The 21383-nt window shown below is 42.5% G+C and overlaps 1 protein-coding gene across 1 annotated transcript in view; it reads right to left on the reverse strand.

Moving 5' to 3' along the window:
• Nucleotides 1–21383, reverse strand: part of LOC147707493 (CD109 antigen-like) — an 899009-nt gene that overhangs the window by 593962 nt on the left and 283664 nt on the right. The window lies entirely within an intron of this gene.

The following is a 21383-nucleotide window of genomic DNA, read 5'->3' on the forward strand; positions in this document are numbered from 1 at the left end:
TTATGATTCCCATGCCATATTTCCTTTGTTTGAAGCACTTTATTGTTCCCGCTCTGTGTTTCTTCCATTAATTTTCCTCACTGCAAATTATTCGCAGACAAAGGAATTTCCCATAAGGGATGCTTGAGATCAATGATGGCTGATGGAAACTTGTTGCTTCCAAAGATGCGTTGGTTGCTCTGACTTTTCGATGAAGGGTCGTTTCCAAGCAATTGTCTTTTATATAAACTTCCACATCCAGGAATACAACTTTGCTCTTGCTTTTTTGGTGGCTAAGGGAAGGTGACGCATCTATACTGACGCGTCACTTGCTTGTAGATCTGCCCCCTAGTCACTTACTCATACAGCCAATCAGACACCCACTCGCCTACTATAACGTTCCTGCAACCTTTGTTTTTTTCAGTGAATATATATATATATATATATATATCCATGCCAAAACGCTCCAATGGGAGATCCCTCGCCTTTTTCTGGGGTTGCTTGATGCCGGCGGAGCAGCCGGTAATCAATATCAGCAAAAGAACTGAGTTCCAGCGAGCACTCGGGTCATAAAAAACACACACCAGGGTCAAGTCCTTAAATCAGCATAACCAGGTTTATTATCCCCATAAACCCGTCATGACACGTTTCGCACTTCACAGAGCGTTTGTTCACAGTTGAAATGTCAACCGAACATGAAACTCGGGGTGCATGTATGAGGTACTCAAAGCCATAGTGTTATATAAGAATCCTAATTTCATGAAAAGTTGTTGCTTCCTATAAATAACATTGTTTAGTTTTGTAAGACTTAATATGCATGTATGCCATGTGCATGCAATCGGATTATGAATCCAAATGTGTATTTAATGCTTGCTGCAAAGCTATCCTGTGCCCTAGGCACCCCTAACACTTTTGTGTACTGGTACTGGTGTTAACTGACTCTGACTGGCCCTGGGCTCTGCCTAACCAGGCCCAGGGTCACTGCTATGCTGAAAACACTCAGAATAGAGTGAAGACACCTACATACACTAGAGTACACTATGGGTTAGGGTACCCCTATGATTGGTATGACCTCCCCTATAAGGCCCTAGAACATATTCAGGCAGGGGGATTGAAACTACTTTTAAGTCCCTACTATATAATAGGTCATGGCAGCTTGCATGTGTGCACTGCGGAAGGCTGAGGTCAGTTTAAAAGCAGCCTTCTGTTGCAGGACTGTTTTTAGAATACAAATAGTCCCAAACTCAACTTTGGTGTTTGAGGCACTTAAAAATTGATGAACTACAATGTTTGGGTATATTAGGTACCCAAAGTCATTTTTTCCATTGCAAATCCCCAGCCACGTAGTTTAACATGACAAGAAGTTATTAAATAATAAATAATGACAAGGAGGTGATAAAATATAATTCAAGGACGTCCTAGAATGGTATTGATAAATCCAACAATAAGGTATTGCTGAATTTATCCTACAATGTACAGACAAGATGTTATAAGCCAAAATTCAACCTTCCAGTGGTCTGTCCTGATTGGTCAGAGTTAAGTGGATTGGCCAAGCTGCTTTGAAGGGGTGATAAATTATCCCTGGGGTTAGGGATCTCTTCTGGGAGAAGATTGCTGGGCATTGGAATGCCAGGGGGAGGGGTAGTAAATAATGTTCCTAACCCCTTCCGTGCTCATGACGTGCTCAGCTCGTCATGATCCACAGTGGAGCTGTGCTCATGACGAGCTCAGCTCGTCATCAAGCCACCCATTTCCATTATGGCCCAGCACAGGGGAAGAATGACTCTAGCAGCCAGGGTGTTAAACGGAAGGAGGGAACAGACTGGAGAAACCAGTTTAATTTACACCTCTACCCTTTTCCCCCCAGCCAGTTGGCCAGATTAAGGAAGTAATGGACAGGTGTAAGGGGGAGGGACAGTATGGAGATGGACCATCCTGAAGGAGGGCTTAGCCAGCCCTTGCCTGTCTGCTATAAAATCAGCCATGATAAATTGGAGACATGGTGCTCTCTGGGAGAATATAGTGCCACACTTTGAATGAAGTGGTCATACCCTGTCGTGTTGACCTGCACCTCATTGGACAGGAGTGCCCTCCTGCTTGACCCAGAGAACCTGGAATAAATATCTGAGAGGAGCCGACCCTCTCAGATGCGCTGCTTAAAATTCAAGAAGGAAGGAGGGTCCATGCTGAGAAATTTGATTTCACCAACCAGACCCTGCATTCTGAAGACTGCACCTCATGCACAATCTAGAACTACAGCACTGTGGACTACCTTGCTTCAGAAAGATTGAAGAGTGGACTCTCTGCAAGCTACAGGTTAACAGATCTCACCTGGATTATCACCAACAAGAATCCTCAGCCTGTACTACCAGTGGATTTGTAAGGGCATTGTCCAAGTGGATTATGGAAACTGAAGTCCCAAACTTTCAAGGATTATCTTGGAGCTTTCAGAGCATTGAAGTAATTTTTACATACTTTGGTACCCTTTGGGGAACTTCATGAAGAAGTTTCAGACGTTTGGAGCAACTTTGTAAAAAGCTCCATACGTGCAATGACTCGACCTGGACAGCCAAGCCGCAACCCTAAACAGCAAGCCGGCCTGCCATCTAGGTTCGTCCCGCTGCAAAGCTACAGAGGTCCGACTTCCAGAGTTTGACCGGGATTGAGATGAAACCCAAGCTGGCAAACCCTCACCAAATCTGGCCTGGTGAAGAGCATTGAGGGACCATGCAGGATAAAGCTCAGTAAAAGTTTCCAAGTCAGAACATATAAAAGGTGACCGGGACCAACTGCAAGAGTCATGCCACCCACCTTCAACAGCGTGCCGGCCTGGATTTCTTGTTTGTCCTGCTGGAAAGCTCTGGAAGTCTTCCACTAGTTTGACCGGGAGGTCGTCGCAAGGCAAGCCGGACTGGCTAAGAGCTTCGAGGGACCCTGGGAAGAAAAGCTCCAGAAAAGTTTCTAAGTCAGAAGGTAAAAACTTTGACCGAGAACTACCGCTAGGGGTATTCGTGCAGGGCTCTAGCACAGTCAGCCTGAAACTTTGACTTTATCCCGGTCTAGAGTAACCAGATGTCCCAATAGGTGCTATAGGTTTCTATGTGCCATATAGTGCAAAATCTTTCAAAAATCATTTCTCCAGTTTCCTGCATTGAATGTTTTCATTTCGGTGTCATATTAAAGATGAAAATATTTTCTATTTTTATAAATTAGTGTTAGATTGTTATTGTGTGTTGTGTCTTATTTACTGAATTGGTGTTTTTAAATGCTTTACATCTTTGAAGTTAAGCCTGCCTGCATGCAGCCAAGCTATCAAGGGCTGAGCATGGGAATAATTTTCTAAGACCTGTATTGATCCCTATATTGTGTTAGTGGCCTTACAGCCAGTGGTAAATCCCTATCTGCCACTACTAATAATCCACTTTTCAACAACATTCAAATTCGAAATTTGCTGATTCTTAACTTACTTTTAGACGCAGAATAAATAGCTGTGTTTCTATTATATTTACGAAAAGGGGTGGTGAGGGACAGAGTCTCTGAATTAAGCAGAAAACTCTCACCCAGTCAAGAGATCAGGGCTAGATCCAACACCGTTTTTTAGCTCACTGCACCATCCCAGTTTCAGAACCTGGCTGTATGCAAATTAGTCTGTTCCTGTCCCAGTGCATGATGGGAACAGGGCAAACCAAACTACAAAAGCCTATTCTTACACTGGGAAGGAAACAAGCTCCCGGGGACCGGTTTCTGGCATTACAGCCGTCTTCGGCCCGGTTTGCTTGAATCCTGATGGTGCAATGAGCAAGGGACTCATGTCTGAGTATACCCTTCCACGCTTAGGGTGGACAAAAATATTTACGAAAAGGGGTGGTGAGGGACAGAGTCTCTGAATTAAGCAGAAAACTCTCACCCAGTCAAGAGATCAGGGCTAGATCCAACACCGTTTTTTAGCTCACTGCACCATCCCAGTTTGAGAACCTGGCTGTATGCAAATTAGTCTGTTCCTGTCCCAGTGCATGATGGGAACAGGGCAAACCAAACTACAAAAGCCAATTCTTACACTGGGAAGGAAACAAGCTCCCGGGGACCGGTTTCTGGCATTACAGCCGTCTTCGGCCCGGTTTGCTTGAATCCTGATGGTGCAATGAGCAAGGGACTCATGTCTGAGTATACCCTTCCACGCTTAGGGTGGACAAAAATATTTACGAAAAGGGGTGGTGAGGGACAGAGTCTCTGAATTAAGCAGAAAACTCTCACCCAGTCAAGAGATCAGGGCTAGATCCAACACCGTTTTTTAGCTCACTGCACCATCCCAGTTTCAGAACCTGGCTGTATGCAAATTAGTCTGTTCCTGTCCCAGTGCATGATGGGAACAGGGCAAACCAAACTACAAAAGCCAATTCTGTGTGGTTATCACCGCTTACCTCCCCGTTCCACCGCAGCTTGTGCTGTTTGTTGTGGAGGGAGTGTCTAACGCGGTACAGAGGGAGTCCTTCCACCCTCACTTCCGGGGGCCATCTTGGAGAGCTGACGGTCTAGTGGTTGTACTAGGACCATCAGCAGCCTCCTATTTAGTGCGAGCATTTCCTGCCGCGCTAGAACCTAGCATTTACCGACATTGAAACGCTGCTTGCAGACGCGCTGCTGGACCACGCTAGCACGCTATTGCTGTTTACCTGCTTTTTAGTTGCAATTCTCAATTTTTAAAAATCGCCGCTTTACTGATGTAAATGACCTGTATTTGCACGGTATAATTTTAACAATTGTGGGCACATAAGCAAAGTCACCTTTCTGTGTGGTTATCACCGCTTACCTCCCCGTTCCACCGCAGCTTGTGCTGTTTGTTGTGGAGGGAGTGTCTAACGCGGTACAGAGGGAGTCCTTCCACCCTCACTTCCGGGGGCCATCTTGGAGAGCTGACGGTCTAGTGGTTGTACTAGGACCATCAGCAGCCTCCTATTTAGTGCGAGCATTTCCTGCCACGCTAGAACCTAGCATTTACCGACATTGAAACGCTGCTTGCAGACGCGCTGCTGGACCACGCTAGCACGCTATTGCTGTTTACCTGCTTTTTAGTTGCAATTCTCAATTTTAAAAAATCGCCGCTTTACTGATGTAAATGACCTGTATTTGCACGGTATAATTTTAACAATTGTGGGCACATAAGCAAAGTCACCTTTCTGTGTGGTTATCACTGCTTACCTCCCCGTTCCACCGCAGCTTGTGCTGTTTGTTGTGGAGGGAGTGTCTAACGCGGTACAGAGGGAGTCCTTCCACCCTCACTTCCGGGAGCCATCTTGGAGAGCTGACGGTCTAGTGGTTGTAATAGGACCATCAGCAGCCTCCTATTTAGTGCGAGCATTTCCTGCCGCGCTAGAACCTAGCATTTACCGACATTGAAACGCTGCTTGCAGACGCGCTGCTGGACCACGCTAGCACGCTATTGCTGTTTACCTGCTTTTTAGTTGCAATTCTCAATTTTTAAAAATCGCCGCTTTACTGATGTAAATGACCTGTATTTGCACGGTATAATTTTAACAATTGTGGGCACATAAGCAAAGTCACCTTTCTGTGTGGTTATCACCGCTTACCTCCCCGTTCCACCGCAGCTTGTGCTGTTTGTTGTGGAGGGAGTGTCTAACGCGGTACAGAGGGAGTCCTTCCACCCTCACTTCCGGGGGCCATCTTGGAGAGCTGACGGTCTAGTGGTTGTACTAGGACCATCAGCAGCCTCCTATTTAAAGCTCACATGGAGCATACGCGCAGCGGTTACGCGCAGCGGGCGCGCCATAGGTGCGCCGGAGGTTCGCCAGAGGTGAGCCCATCTTTGCCAATCCATGACCATCCGGGGCCTGGGGCCAGACCCCCTGGCCAGAATGTGGTTTACTCAAGGGGTGACTTACTACAGCTTAACTTGGGTAAGTCCCATCTGGAGCCGGCTACCATACATCGGCTGGGTTGCGAGGGTCTGCTAATTTCTCCTAGGAGTGTTAGAGGGCGACAGCGCACTCCCAACACACATACCCTGAGCTACGGTCTATTGAATACTCGCTCTCTGCAGAGCCATAGGTTGGAGGTCTTCACACTTCTGGTAGACGGGGAGTTAGATGTCCTCGCGCTCACCGAAACATGGCTGGAGGATTGCTCAGCGCCAGATTTAGTGGCGGCCCTTCCAGATAATTATTTGGCTATTCATTTTAACAGGGAGGGAGCCAAGAGAGGAGGAGGAGTAGCCCTTTTATATCAGTCATGCCTCCGTGCCAATAGGTTCCTCTCTGAAACCCTTGGAGGAGCTGAGGTTATGGGGGTTAAGCTCAGGAGGGGAGCGGTCTGTGTGGTGTTCTTGGTGGTATATCGGCCACCTTGGGCGTCGTCTGACTTCCCCACTCTCTTCGTAAGATTGGTCCAGGACCTGTGTACAAGATATGATAAAATGGTGATCGTTGGGGACTTCAACTATCATTGGGAAAAATCCCCTAAAGAAGGACAAGCATTACAGATTGAGGAGGCGGTCTCCTCCTTAGGTCTTACCCAACAGGTCAAGGGACCGACACATGAGAAAGGTCATGTGCTCGACTTAGTCTGGACCACCATGCCAGCCCAGGGTATTACGGAAATTCTTCCCTGTGCTTGGTCTGACCATTCTCTAATAAAGGGTAGACTCATATTGAGGGGCCCCCTGTCCAAACCTGGGGAGGGCTGGAAAATGGCCCGCAAATGGAGAAACCTTGATGGTGATGAACTGGTCCACCTCTTAGAACACCACCCTTCAGCTAAAGAGCAGGATGCCAACGTTGATGCTCTATGTGGACACCTCCAGCATAAACTGGGGAGTGCCATTGATGTGGTGGCACCTCTTCGCAGGACGAAGAAGGTGGCGAGAGGAGCCGGGGCGCCTTGGTATAATGATTCCCTTAGGGAGATGAAACGTGGGGTGAGGAAGAAAGAACGGGCATGGCGTAAAAAATACGACGCCATCTCCAAACAAGAATACGTCTCATCCTTAGCCCAGTATAAACTAGCCATACAATCAAGGAAGGCTGCTTTCTTTGAGGAAAGAATAGCTACTGCAAGAAATCCGCAAAAAGAAATTTTTCGGGTCCTGGCGGAGCTCAGGGTGAACAAGGAGCAAAGTCCCGAGTTCACCCAGGAGGACTGTCAGAGGTTCCAGGATTTCTTCGTAAAGAAGATATCCGATATTTTGGACGAAATTGCGGAAACCGCACCCCTCAAATGTCCTCGCATACCGGACCTTACTGCCCCGTTAAACATTCCACCATTAGCTGAGTTATCCCCTATTTCCAAACAGGAATTACTTAAAATCATAGGCCGAGTTAAATCAGGTTCCTTGCTGGACCCTTGCCCTCCTGACATATTCAAGGTGGCAATGCCAGGAATAGAGGAAGAGGTTCTGCATCTATTGAACACTTCTCTTCGTACAGGACAGATCCCTTTAGCTTTTAAAGAGGCTCGCCTGATCCCCTTACTGAAGAAACCTGGAGCAGACACAAAATGTCTGAAAAATTTCCGGCCCATCTCTCAGCTGCCTTTTCTGGCTAAGGTAATTGAGCAGCACGTGTTAGCTCTATTATCGGGCCATCTAGAGAGTAACAACCTGCTGGAGACCAATCAGGCAGGGTTCCGTGCTAATCACAGCACGGAACTAGTTATGTTATCCATTCTAGATGAGCTAAGGACGCGAGCTGATGTAAAAACACCAAGCGCCCTGGTACTACTGGATCTCTCCGCGGCGTTTGACACCGTGTGTCATAAACAGCTTTTGTCGCGGTTGAGATCCTTTGGCGTCGTGGGTACAGCACATGCATGGCTCACATCATTTTTGCAGGGTAGGACACAACGAGTGCAGCTGGGTGATCTACTTTCCACCCCTGCTCCGATCACCTGTGGGGTCCCACAGGGCTCTGCCTTGTCCCCCCTACTCTTCAACATCTACCTGCAGCCACTAATTGCTCTCCTGAACAGGATGGACTGCCTAGTGTATAACTATGCCGATGACACCCAGATAATCATCCGGCTGGATGATGGTCCAGGAGCATCCACTAGGTTACAGGACATATTGAAAACCACAGTCAATTGGATGTCCGAGAACTCCTTGAAAGTTAATCCGGATAAGACGGAAGTATTGCCCATTTCCATCTCGGGTAACCCTTGGAGTGAGAAATGTTGGCCTAGGGAGCTGGGCGCACCACCAAAACCAGCAGTTGCAGTCAAAAGCTTAGGTCTATATGTGGATAATAAATTATCCATGGAAAAACAAGTTGCCACCGTAGTAGGCACCAGTATAGGCCTTCTAAGACAACTAAGGAAGATCTCTGCCCTACTTTCATTCCCTACTTTGAGACACGTGGTCTCAGCCACAATTTTGGCTAGGCTGGACTACGGGAACTCCCTATATTTAGGTTTGCCACAGCGGCTGCTGGACAAACTACATGGAGTTATGAATGATGCAGCTAGGCTGATATTTAAAAAACCCAGGACTGCTCATGCCTCTCCCCTGATGCAGGAGCTGCACTGGCTCCCAATTCGTCAGAGAATTGTCTTCAAAGGACTGTGTATCGCTCACAAGGCTCAGTATGGCAAAGCACCAAAATACCTGAAATCCCGACTATCCCCCTACACACCGGGTAGGACTTTGCGTTCGTCGAACGCCACTCTTCTGTCTCAATCCCGCTTCAAATTGACCACGGTGGGGGGCCGTGCTTTTTCCAACACGCTCCCAGCTTTATGGAACAGATTGGATCCAGAGCTCAGGAAGGAAAGTAACTTACTTTCCTTCAGAAAAAAACTAAAAACTGTACTGTTTAAACAAGCATGGAGTAGATCTTAGGTGCACAGTTGGTTTCAAGTGAATGTAACATCTTATCACGTAAATCTGGTCAGACAGCGCTTAGAGACCCCTGTGGTTATAACGCGCCATATAAATTAAATAAATAAATAAATAAATAAATAAATTCTTACACTGGGAAGGAAACAAGCTCCCGGGGACCGGTTTCTGGCATTACAGCCGTCTTCGGCCCGGTTTGCTTGAATCCTGATGGTGCAATGAGCAAGGGACTCATGTCTGAGTATACCCTTCCACGCTTAGGGTGGACAAAAATATTTACGAAAAGGGGTGGTGAGGGACAGAGTCTCTGAATTAAGCAGAAAACCCAGTGTAAGAATTGGCTTTTGTAGTTTGGTTTGCCCTGTTCCCATCATGCACTGGGACAGGAACAGACTAATTTGCATACAGCCAGGTTCTGAAACTGGGATGGTGCAGTGAGCTAAAAAACGGTGTTGGATCTAGCCCTGATCTCTTGACTGGGTGAGAGCTTTCTGCTTAATTCAGAGACTCTGTCCCTCACCACCCCTTGTTGTAAGTGTTTTTTATTATAAACAAGTGGCAGTTCACTTTAGTGTATTCCTATTAAGTAAAGGGATATAAGACAATGTAAAGTTGTCTGTCAATGACAGACGTTATACATTACTTGCAATGTATGATATTTGTGTTACATGGCTATCATTGCTATTCCAAAAGCTTCTGTTACCATTTGAGGAAACACATCCCATAACAAACGTTTCTGACATACCTTGAAAACCTACATTGGCCATATATTAATCCCGAAGTATGTTTTATAAATTTATCAAGATAAAATACAAATGCACTGTAGCTGCAAATATATGTAGTATTTTATTACTGTTTTTCACCAGCTTCAATTTCATGATATAATAATTTATGTTCATGTCTTTTACCAGCTTTACACTGTTGAAACTGATGACTTAGCAAAAAGAACTTCAAAAGACAACAAAAACTGCTGTTTAGGTGGCCCATTCACAAATGCAGTTGCAGGTGGTGTAACTGTAAGTTGATCTTACACGTGGAACGACTTCATTTATTAGTGTATGTTGGTTTTGCAATTCACAAAAAGTGAACTTGAACTATCAAATCAACTAATATCAATTGTGTATAGTGTAACAACTAATATCAATTGTGCATAGTGTAACATTAACTGAGAGAACATCTTCTCCTTTGGGCAGAGAGTGGAGCTTACAGGAATATGTGATGTTATAACGCATGCCATTACATCGTATGCCATTGCAACGCAAACCTTTACTCCGACTTTCTGTCGGGGGAGCTGGAAGTTGGAATAGAATAATTTTCTATTCCAACTCCAGTGTCTGCAACAGTAGGGAAAGTGTTGGAATTAAATCCAACACCTTGTACCCACTTCTGCACACCTTTTGCATTGCAACAACATGCGATGTAATGGCATGCATTATAATAGTTGCGCTGTGAAGGTTGTTTCCCGCTTACAGACCTGAGATGCCTGGGATATTTTGTGCACACACTTAAATTTGTGAGTTTGAAAGGAGATATTTCATTAAGAGAGTGACAACACGCAGGGATCACCCAAAGACTTTATGGTTGGGTTGTGAGAAGAGGATTTCATGGGGAGTAAAAATACATAAAAGTACATTTGCAAGAAAGTAAAATGATTTTCTTGTGCGCAGTTGCGCCAGGCGAAGAATTACACATGCTACAATGGTGATGAATGGGAATTCACAAATGATTCCACACGCCAACCTCTAAAAAGTCTGCATTGTTGTACTAAAACCTGCATACCTCATCATCAGGTTTGGTTCCATCTAAGCTGGGACTCACAGTCTGCCATTATAACATCAAAACCTTTCATCTACAAATGTGGCCCATTGTTTCTGTGTACTGTCAAAGATTTCCAGGAACAACCCTTTAAACAGTTGTGAATTTCAAACAATTTGAAAATCTACACTGCAATATAAAAGCAAACATACATATTGTAGGCTCAACAAACTTTCGGAGGGAGCCGGGATTCTTTCGCAAGGGGCACATCTGCACACCACAGAAAAGACTAAATAATGTGTGCTTTTTGAGAGTACATTTTTTTTTTCTTTAAGCCAATGGTTTGTGAATATTGGTGAAATCTGCTTCTCAAACAATATCTTACAAAACATGACAAAAGAAGCATTGACAAATCGAAATCCATGGAAGCCAAAACCAGATTGCCAATTGCCTTGGACGATGAATGTTTAGTATCCTGTTGAGTGTAATTTTTCCATACTCTGACAAGCTAACATTTGTGACAAGTTCATAAGTACTTTTGGTATTTTTCGGAGGTTTGAGAGTAGCCATTCTAACGGAGCTGCTGTACAATTTGTGTATAAAATTATTTCATGATATGAAGGCTGGGTAGGTGATAAAAAGACACAATCCGTGAAATCCTTAAGAGGGTTTATTCCGATGCAACCTCCAACAGGTAGTCCAGTCTCAACATCAGCCCTTCCGCAGCTGGAATGTCCCACAACAATCTAGGAGGTAATACTTCTACAGTATATGACTACTACAGATAAGCTAATTACAACACATCCCCTTTACAAATTCATATGAAATAACAGGATAAATAAAATAGTTATCTCCAATTATGACCTACAACATAAGAAAACATAAAAACAGAAAGTAATTATGGAAACTATACACAGGCAAGGTAAATAATACTTCAGTACAAAATATAATCTTTGAATCTCCCAGGCACACACCTGTATCTGTTTAAATGACCAGTGTTTTTGCCTCTGTTCAAAGGAACAAAACCGCGACTAATAGCATTCATCCCAATGTTTCGGCCAAAGTCTTCCCATTCAAATATTTTCATCATATATGGGTTCGTAGGGGAATCGGTGGTTGCCTGCATTTGTCCCCAATCAAGCTCCTCGTCACCAGTGATAAAAAGACACAATCCGTGAAATCCTTAAGAGAGTTTATTTTGATGCAAACACCGACAGGTAGTTCAGTCCCACAACAGCCCTTCCTCAGCTGGAATGTCCCACAACAATCTATGAGGTAATACATTCTACATTCTATGACTACTACAGATAGGCTAAGTACAACAGTAGGGATTCAATGATTAGTTGGAGCCAAAGCTCCAGATGAGGAACGCTTGCGGTGCAGTAGATCAGCACTGTATTTGAGTAGATGGACCTTAAGTTCCGGACAGAGGTGTGACTTCCACAAAACAACAATTTATCAATGACAGTGAAGTACATTAGGATCTGCAATAATGAGCGAGAATAGTAGATTTGCAAACCAAGCAGTTAGTAATGTTTAATATTTAAATCATTTATGGTTAACAAAGGTCGACAGTCCCTATATGAATATATCCATTATATATTTTAAATTTAATTCAAAATGCAAAGAGTTGTCAAAGAGCAAAATCAATGAAGAAAAAATTCACCAATTTGCCAAACTAGAGACAAATCAAAAGATTTGAAGGAGAAGTTCAGGCTGGAGATGTCAACAAGTAAAGCGTTGATAGGTAGAATCAAGTTAAGATTCAGTCGGGTAAGTGAGAATTGATTTGCTCAGGAGTCAAACTCTTTGAGAAGGAGTGAAGAAGAGCCTCCAATCTCAAGAGAGTAGAAAGAGGTATTTAATATAACAAGCACAGCAATGCATTAACTAAATACACATTTTCAACAAAATGCAACTCTTCCTATGATTCCCACATGGGGAATGCCAATCTGGATCGAACATTTCACAATATCTTGGTTTGGGCCCTCTTCCTAGCCATCGCACAATGGTACCCTCAGAGGCACGACCTCATAGTAGTCTGATGCATCTTGGTGAGTGTGTTCTTAGCAAAGGTGCAGTGATTTATTATTCAGCTCTCAATGAAATGCATACAGATGAACATTCACAGGGAAACATTAAACATGAAAAACATTTTGTTCGAAAGTTGGCTGTTATAGCTTGGCTCCCGAAATAAGAAAAAGAAAGAAAGAAAGGACCCATTGCCAAAGCACATTTTCATATTAATGTGAATTATCTAAACTGAGGTCCGCATTTACTATGGTCAACTTTTAATATGAACATCACACTTTACATGTATATAGGTGGGCAATGCAAATTAATGAAAGTTGTGCAAAACGTAAGATAGTGAGAGCTTCACCACCGGTTTTGGCTCGATAAGGAGAGGAAGGCTTGCTGAGCATAGGAAGTGCTACAAGTTTTGAAAACTTAGTGAGGTTCAGTGTTGGGGATTGCCCCAAATATCTTGTTCTATACCTTGTCTTTGGCAGATGGCCGCTTATCTTGGCGCTGATTTAGAGAAAAGTGTGATCACCAGGTATCGTTACTGATGAAGCGAGTTACAGAAATTAAATAGGTTTAACTTCCATAATGAATTAATTATATTATTAAGTTTTTGCACAATTTTGTATGAATCAACCTACTTTAAAATGCATTCACGAACATAAGGGTTCCAGCGGCGATGGGTAGGTGCATATAAACGAAGCTCAGGCATTCACCAACATCATGGTGGAAGATCTCCTGAAGCTTTACCCGCTGGACACTGTTGTTGTCTGATTGTTTTTAACTTTAGGTATTAACAATCGCAACTTGAAGAAGGGTAATATTCACCTGTTCTTTCACTAGGATGGTAGCCAAACGAGCATACATACACCATACCAAGTAGCAATAGTGTAGACAGTTACATATACTCTTAGACACTTTTTCACTAGTCCCCTTGGTCCTGAAGATTCGCTCAGTAAATTGTAGAGCAGCGAGAAACATGTTGACCGGACTTTAACAACCTCCAGAAGAGAGTAGGAAACATCACTTTCCACTACTCTCCTCTAGGAAACCCCTTTTTTAACAAAAGCAGTAGCCCTCCTGAATAAAATTGACTCTGGTACTACTAGCTTTATTTTACTTCACACACTAACGTCTACCCTGAATCCTGGCCCCATACCCGCACTTCATCTATACGGCAGTTGGAAAAAGATCTCCGCCAAAGAGCCCCTCTATGAGGTGTTGCCCGTTGGGTATTGCACCGCCGACCCAACGAGGAGCAGGCCCAAATGATGAAGCATGACACCTGAAAGGGTGTGTGAGGGCATTAAATCCAACAAAATGGATTCCCAGGGCGACCACCAGGTTGCCCTGTTCTAATGCACTTGCATTACAGACTACACTAACCCCTCTCTTTGTCATTAGGAACAACACAACAACTCTTGCATTTCGTGTAATTTGGGCATGTCGTGTGTGGACCTTCTGCTCTGATTGAGCAGTAATAGCCCAAGACTCCTTTCTTTTGATATTAATTAACATTATGTGCTCATTGTTGCATTTGCGAGTACGTTGAAAAATAATAAACTAACTTTGTCTATTTGTCTTGTCAACATTAATTGCGGCTGTTTAAATAATGGCATGTGCTTATTTTTAAATGTGTTTTTGTCTATGACGTGTCTTTTATGTGGCAATGGCTTGTGAAGAATCCTGAGGCCCTTGTGAAGAAGGTTTTTATAAATGCTGCTTTCTTGTGCTTAAAGCTAGGTAACATAACCTAATGGGTTAATATTTAGCAAGGGGGTGGATAACAGAATATTCTTCATTACTCGAATTAATTATTGTTTTGTGTTTCTTTGCATAATAGTTATCGAGAAAGAGGCCTCAGGCCTAGCTTTTAAAATGGGTGTTTTGAATCCTGTCGTGATGAGCTGAGCACAGTTAAAGAATAGAAAAGGTTGTCACATTTCGTTCATCAGTAAACAAATAATTGGAACTGTGCAAGATGTGCTCCGAGTTATTTAACTCCAAGGACCGGAAGCGGCAGAACAGCTAAGCTGAGGAAGCAGCGAACTGTTATTTAATAAGATGTTGCAAAATCCTCGGAAGCTAATGTCGCTTGTGGACAATGGACAAAGACGTTTTAGAAAAGCACAATTTTTGGTCAGCCAATCAAAATGCTGTATGTCAAAGAAAAAGTATTCTTTTAGTTAGTTTTAGATAGAGAAAAGGTATAAAACTTGGCCCCTTGGGAGGAGGGCTTCTGGCTCGTTCCTGAATCATGAAGGGCGTGAGATGCTGATGGACTTTTGACTCACGTAAGGAAAGCAGAACTAATGACTTTTCTTTAGGTTTCTAGAAAGTTAGACAGGGAAATAGAATTTAGGGAATGAGACCTTATCAGCTTTAATACTTCTCATGCTGATCCGTTTGAAATGACAGACTAATGTGCCTTTGCTTAATTAAAAGATGCTTTCGAATTGCTAATAAAAAGATTTTCTTTACTAAAATGCTCTTTATTTAAAAATAAAGTTAATAAATAGACTTTGAAATGACAAGTTGGTCTTGTTTATTCTGAGTCTAGTTACCATCAGTTGATCCATTACCTAGGTGACTTAATTAAATGTTTCCATTTAGTAACAATGATGATGAAAAACTACAGTTGTATATAAAGTGTAAATAGTTATAGAATAGTTCCGATTAATTAGGTCACATGATTCAGTTGGCCAATATTTATCACAGTCGTTTATGGTCCTTGTGAAGAGTTTTTGATTAATGGTGAGTATCATGGTGTTGGGTAGTGTTGTTGAGACAGATTTTCTGTAGGGCAGCTGGATCAATTTTCTGGTAGCAGAGTTACGGTTACTATGGTAACTGCCATGCTACATGTAGATACATAGGATACATATCTAAAACATGTTAAGTTTGTTCAGTTGTTACATGTAGTCGAAAGGTCTTTTCCAGCAGTGTGAAAATTCCTGGTTCGTTGCCGGCAGAGTAGTGTAACAGGTGAAGTTACACAGTTCATTTGTTCTGTTTCAGAATAGTGATATTAATATATCGCTAGTGTTGTGGACGTACAGCACATGTTTAGGGATTTTAGGCGTGAAAGGTTGAATGTATAGTGTGGATTGCCTATGAAATTGTAGCTTTGAGTATGAGGACTAGAAGCCTGTTTTAAAACTCATTGTGAAAAAAGTAATAGGATTCATTCAAACTTGAGTGAAGGGTAAGGAAGCGTCGTCTATTCTTACTGGCGAATGAGGATTTTCTATTGGCAGGTTAAAGTCCTACCAAAGTTAATTACGCATACATGGTCAGGGTTTTCCATTTGAATGGTTATAAACGATTTTGGGAGAATAGCGTAGTCTATTTCACAAGAGAGATTGATAAAAACTATCACTTTATTTAGCAAAACAGACAAATGGTTTGTTTTTCTGTAGTTACTAACTGAATTTCTTTGAAAAGAATTGTTTTAAAATGGCGCTGTGAAAATATTTTGTAAAGGAGGGGTGAGTTTGCGGAGCGGAGACACTGAAGCTGCAGCGGCAGCATACGTCACAGGGTTCGCGCTGCGATTGGTTAACATACGTCACAGCGAGCGCACTGATTGGTTCACGTGACAAAAACGAGCTGATAGCTGATTGGTCTTTTCTGAAAACAGTGCTACCATTGGTTGAGCAGGGTAGTGACGTGGCTTAACCTGATTGGCTTGTTAGTGAGTTTCGCGCACGGATTGGCTAGAGTAGCGGAACAACAAAGGAATACTTACGATCTTTTCCAAATTAAGCGAAATAGTTTTAAATATGAGTTATTGGTAGGAAAAGAGGAAAATATTTTTTCATGGTTTCAGAAATTGAAAAATATATTCAGCCCCGATAAGAAAATTGAAACGCGTGGTGGGAAATTACTTTATAAGTACAAAACACCCGCAGCATATATGGATGGTGAATATGGTTATAATACTGTCCTTTGGTTTGAAAATTGGATGCAATATACCAAAAATGATGGTGTATTAGCGTGGCCAGAAGATGGGTCATTTAATATGAAAGTTTTGGAAAAAATGATGGCTCTTGTGCCAAAGCCTAGACCTACTCAATTTGAGGCTTTAGTTGAATGGGAGGTTGAAATGATGGAACTCGAACGAGAAACCAGAGGTTTAACAAGAGGCTCCAAATTAAACATAAATAGGGAAACTCATGAAGATAGAGTACGACGCTGGAGAAAAGCAGATATGTATGATGGTTTGTACCCAGTAAGAGAGATGATTACTGAAACACCAGGTCAAAAGAATACCCGAAAGAGAGGTCATTTTGATGAAGAATTAGATGATGCAGTTTTAGAAGAAATTTATATAACAAATCGTAAGCCGCCACCCTATCAGCCAGACTGTTCACAGTCTACCCCGAGAGTTTCTTCAGGAACCTCTCCTAGTGCACCTCCTAGAGAATCTAATGAAAATTCACCCAGATTTTAAAAATTACCTGAAAGAGTAGGGTCAAGAAGTAATTTTAATACTCCAAGAGAAAACAGAAATTATCCTGAGATTTCAGAACAGAGAAATGAATTCCCAAGGAATGTAAAGAGAACAAAGGGACTTGGGAATATACAAGATAATTCAGAATATTTAAGAGCAAAAGGGGAATTAATACAGCAACTAACAAAAGGGATGGAAGCAGTAGCAGTACCAGTAACAATTGGTCCTGTTGTACCGGTTTTTGACCAAGGAGAAAATAGACACTCAGCTCTGACTGTTCCATTAAATGCGGATATTCAGAAAGTCGCTGAAAAATTTTATTCAGAATTATCAGAAATACATCGCGAAAAACAATGCCAGATTTAACTTTTAATCAAAGTTTGTCAAATGTTCAGACACCATCTGTTGCAGGTTCAGATTCTGGATCTCCAGAAAAGAGCATGAATAAAACAGATTTAATACAGACTCCATTAACCCCACAGGTCCCTAAATTTAAACAACTTGGTGTCGCAAAATTGAAAGCAGATTTGGAGGAATTAATTATTGGCACCATTGGAACTGACAGTTTGAAACAATATCAGGATGAATTGTTGTTTATTTGTAAGAATATACAATGGAAAACGAAAAACAGGTATAATCAATTTGAAGAAGTGGCTGCTGAATTAGACATAGATTTGAGTAGACAGAAACAATTGCAAAAGCATTACAGAGTGGATTTTTCTGAAAAAGACATTGAAAATTTGAACACCACAGGTAGGATAACACATGTAAAAGAATTGATTGTGTTCCTAAAAAGATTAGGGGAACTAAGTAAATGGAGAGTAAAATGGACAAAGAAAAGAGAATAAGAAAAAAGAGAAAGAGGGGAAGTTGCAAATGAATTTCCTATGAGAGAAATAGCTGGCGGGGGTTATGTTCATGTTCCATGGACAAGGCAGGACATTTTACTCTTTACAAATGATTTTCCTCGGCTGAGAGAAAAGCCAGTAGAATGGTATCGTCAGGTAGACAGATTCATTAAAGTTTCAAAAGTTCGGTGGATTGATCTTGATGGATTTTTTGACATTGTTGTCCCATCAGATCTTTGGACAGAATGCAAAATTCCTGTAGGTTGGCCCAAAGAAGAACCAGCTTGAGATAAAATAACAGGTGCTCCTTCAGCAGATGTCATGGATTTTTATGACAAGGTAATTGTGTGGCTGAAAAACAAAATTGCTCCAAAAGAAGTAGATTGGGTTAAAATTGACAGAACAAATCAAGAACCAAAAGAGTCAGTACATTCATTTTATGAAAGATTACTGCTGGTATTTAAACAATACAGTGGTTACGAAAAAGTGAAAAAGACATGAGCCATTTCATATACAGGTTTGTTTATCGCTTGAGACCTGAAATTGGTGAGATGATTAGAAACGGAATTGTCGGCTGGCAATCACTTACAGTTGATGACATTCTGAGAAAAGCAAAATACTGCAGTGATGAGATAGATGCTAAACAGAAAAAGCTTAAGGAAAAATCAATGTGGGCACAGGTGAAGGTAGCTGAACAGCAAATAGCGACCTTAGAAAATAAAAATGTTCAGCAGAATCAAGGCAAATTTAAAGGGAACTTTAACAAACCAATATTGAAGAGCTCAAGCAGAAATCCCATGTTTTAATTGTGGCGAAATTGGACACTGGAAGCGTGAATGTAAGAATCCACCCAGAAATTTTAAAAATTCATCATTAAATCCACAGATGCAGAGTGAGATAAATCAGCAGCAACAGCTACAGCGACAGTTAAATGAAATAAGTCAGCAGCAACAGCTACAGCGACAGTTAGCGAATCAGCAGAGTCAATTGAATCAGCAGAGCCAAATTCCACAACCGCCACTTCCAAATTGTGTGAATGCGCAAAGATTCAGTCCTGAAACAGGATTCTGCAGAGGAGAACAGGTAAATAGATCGTCAAGAGTGAATGTGTCAAATGTTTCTCAGCAATTTTGGTTGTAAGAAAACGAAAGCAGTGATTCAGAGGATTACTCATGACGGTGCCTGAGAGAGAAAGAAGAGTGTGTGCTTGGAGCCACTCTTGAGGTAGATCAGTCCGGTCCATTTGTAAATGGTAAAGTGAACGATGTAGAAATCACTTTTCTTGTGGACACTGGTGCTACCCGTTCTACTGTTAGATCAGTAGAAATTGAAAACCTTCCTCTCTCTGGTGAGTCCATTCAAGTAGTTGGTGTAGCAAATCAACAGATTAACACAGATTTAACAGAACCAGTTAAAATTGAGATTGGAAATTACAAAGATAAACACAGATTTGTAGTTTGTAACAGCAGTCCTGTAAACCTGTCAGGGAGGGACATTTTGTGCAAGATGAATTGCAAAATATATTGCTCGCCGGATGGTATTGAGCTCCAAACTTTAGAAGAAGATGGTCTGTACAAATTAACAATGTTGATGGTTGAAGAAGAAAATAAATTGTTCCCTGCTTTTGATAAAAACAATTTACCTCAAGAACTGAAAGAGACAGTTAATCCAAAAATTTGGGACTTAACTGGAGATGAAATGGGTTTAATGAAACATGTAGACCCAGTGCAAATTACTGTAAAGCAAGGAATAGATTTCCCAAACATTCCTCAGTATAAAATGAAAGCTGAAACTATTGAAGGTGTCATTCCTGTGATTGAGAAATTTATAAAACAAGGAGTTTTAAAAGAAATTGAGAGCAACCCATGTAATTCACCGATTATGGGAATAAAAAAGCCAAACGGAACTTATAGAATAGTTCAGGACCGGAGAAAAATTAATCAAATAGTTGTTCCATGTTGCCCAGTTGTACCGAACCCAGCGGTAATTCTATATCAAATTCTGCACGATGCAGAATGGTACACGGTCATAGACCTGTGTAATGCCTTCTTTACGGTTCCACTGCATCCAGGGAGCCAACAAATGTTTCCATTCAGATTCCAAGATAGTATCTTAGCATGGTGTCGTATCCCTCAAGGGTATACTGAGAGTCCATCTATCTTTGACTGACTGACTGACTGAATTATTTTTAGAGCGCTCTTATGCCGAGGCGTCTTGGCGCTGTAAGACGGAGAGATAGAGGTGGCAGAGTTAGGGCAGCACAAAGAGCCAGGTCTTCAGCACTTTTCTAAACTTGGCTATGCTCTTTTCGGAACGTAGTGAGGATGGTAGACTGTTCCAGAGCTTTGGGACTTGATGGGAGTAGGATCTGCCGCCCCCACGGACTCTCTTAATCCTAGGGATGTGAAGTAGATTTTGGGAGCTGGATCTAAGTGAGCGCTCAGGTGCATAGGGAGAGAGGAGATTGGAGAGCTGTTTAGAGGTCTGCCCATATAGGGATTTGTGGGCCAGGCACAAGACCTTGAATTGGATTCTTCTCCTGACTGGGAGCCAATGTAGTTTGCTTATTGCTTTGGAGGTGGTGTGTCGTTTAGGGAGATTAAGCAGAACTCTGGCTGCTACGTTTTGAATGGACTGGAGTCGGTTAAGTTGTTTTTCGCCGGCACCTATGTATAGGGCGTTACAGTAGTCTACCCTAGACATAATCAGATTTCCCACAACTGTTTTCCTCAAGGCGAAAGGGATGTAAGGCAGGATTTTCCGAAGGACCTTCAGTGTGAAGAAACAGGACGAAGTGACCTGGTTGATTTGAGCTGTGCAGGAAAGGTCCTTGTCCATTATGAAACAAAGGTTTCTGACCTTGTTGGCCGGGGTGGGACATACGCCGGCTTCTGCAGGCCACCAGAGATCGTTCCAGATGGAGGGTTTTTGGCCAAACTCAATCACCTCAGTTTTTTTGGTGTTAAGTTTGAGGAAGTGAGAGTTCATCCATGCCTTTACGTCTGACAGACAGTTCCTAAAACTGGTGGCAGTGGCTTCTACTGTCTGAGCCAGTGAGACCACCAGTTGGGTGTCGTCAGCGTACAAAACTAAATGTAGGCCGTGGGATTTTATCAGTGCGGCTAGGGGTGTAACATAAAGATTAAAAAGGGTTGGTGACAGAGCCGATCGCTGGGGGACTCTGCATGGTAGGAGGAACTCCTCGGACAGGAGCCCATCCCAGTGGATTTGGTAAATGCGTGCCTGCAGAAAGGTCTGGAGCAGTTTTAGGGCGGTATGGGAGATGCCCAACGTTGTTAGTCTGTTTAAAAGGACGTCATGGTTCACGGTGTCAAACGCCGCTGTCAAATCTAGTAAGATCAGAGCGGCTCTGCCTCCTTTATCCATAGATTGACAAATGTTATCAGATGCAATGATCAGAGCAGTTTCCGTTGAGTGACAGGCCCTGAAGCCATGCTGCGTGGGGTCTAGTAGGTGGTTGTCC

Source organism: Lissotriton vulgaris, chromosome 6 (genome assembly GCF_964263255.1).
Source record: "Lissotriton vulgaris chromosome 6, aLisVul1.2, whole genome shotgun sequence".
NCBI lineage: Eukaryota > Metazoa > Chordata > Amphibia > Caudata > Salamandridae > Lissotriton > Lissotriton vulgaris.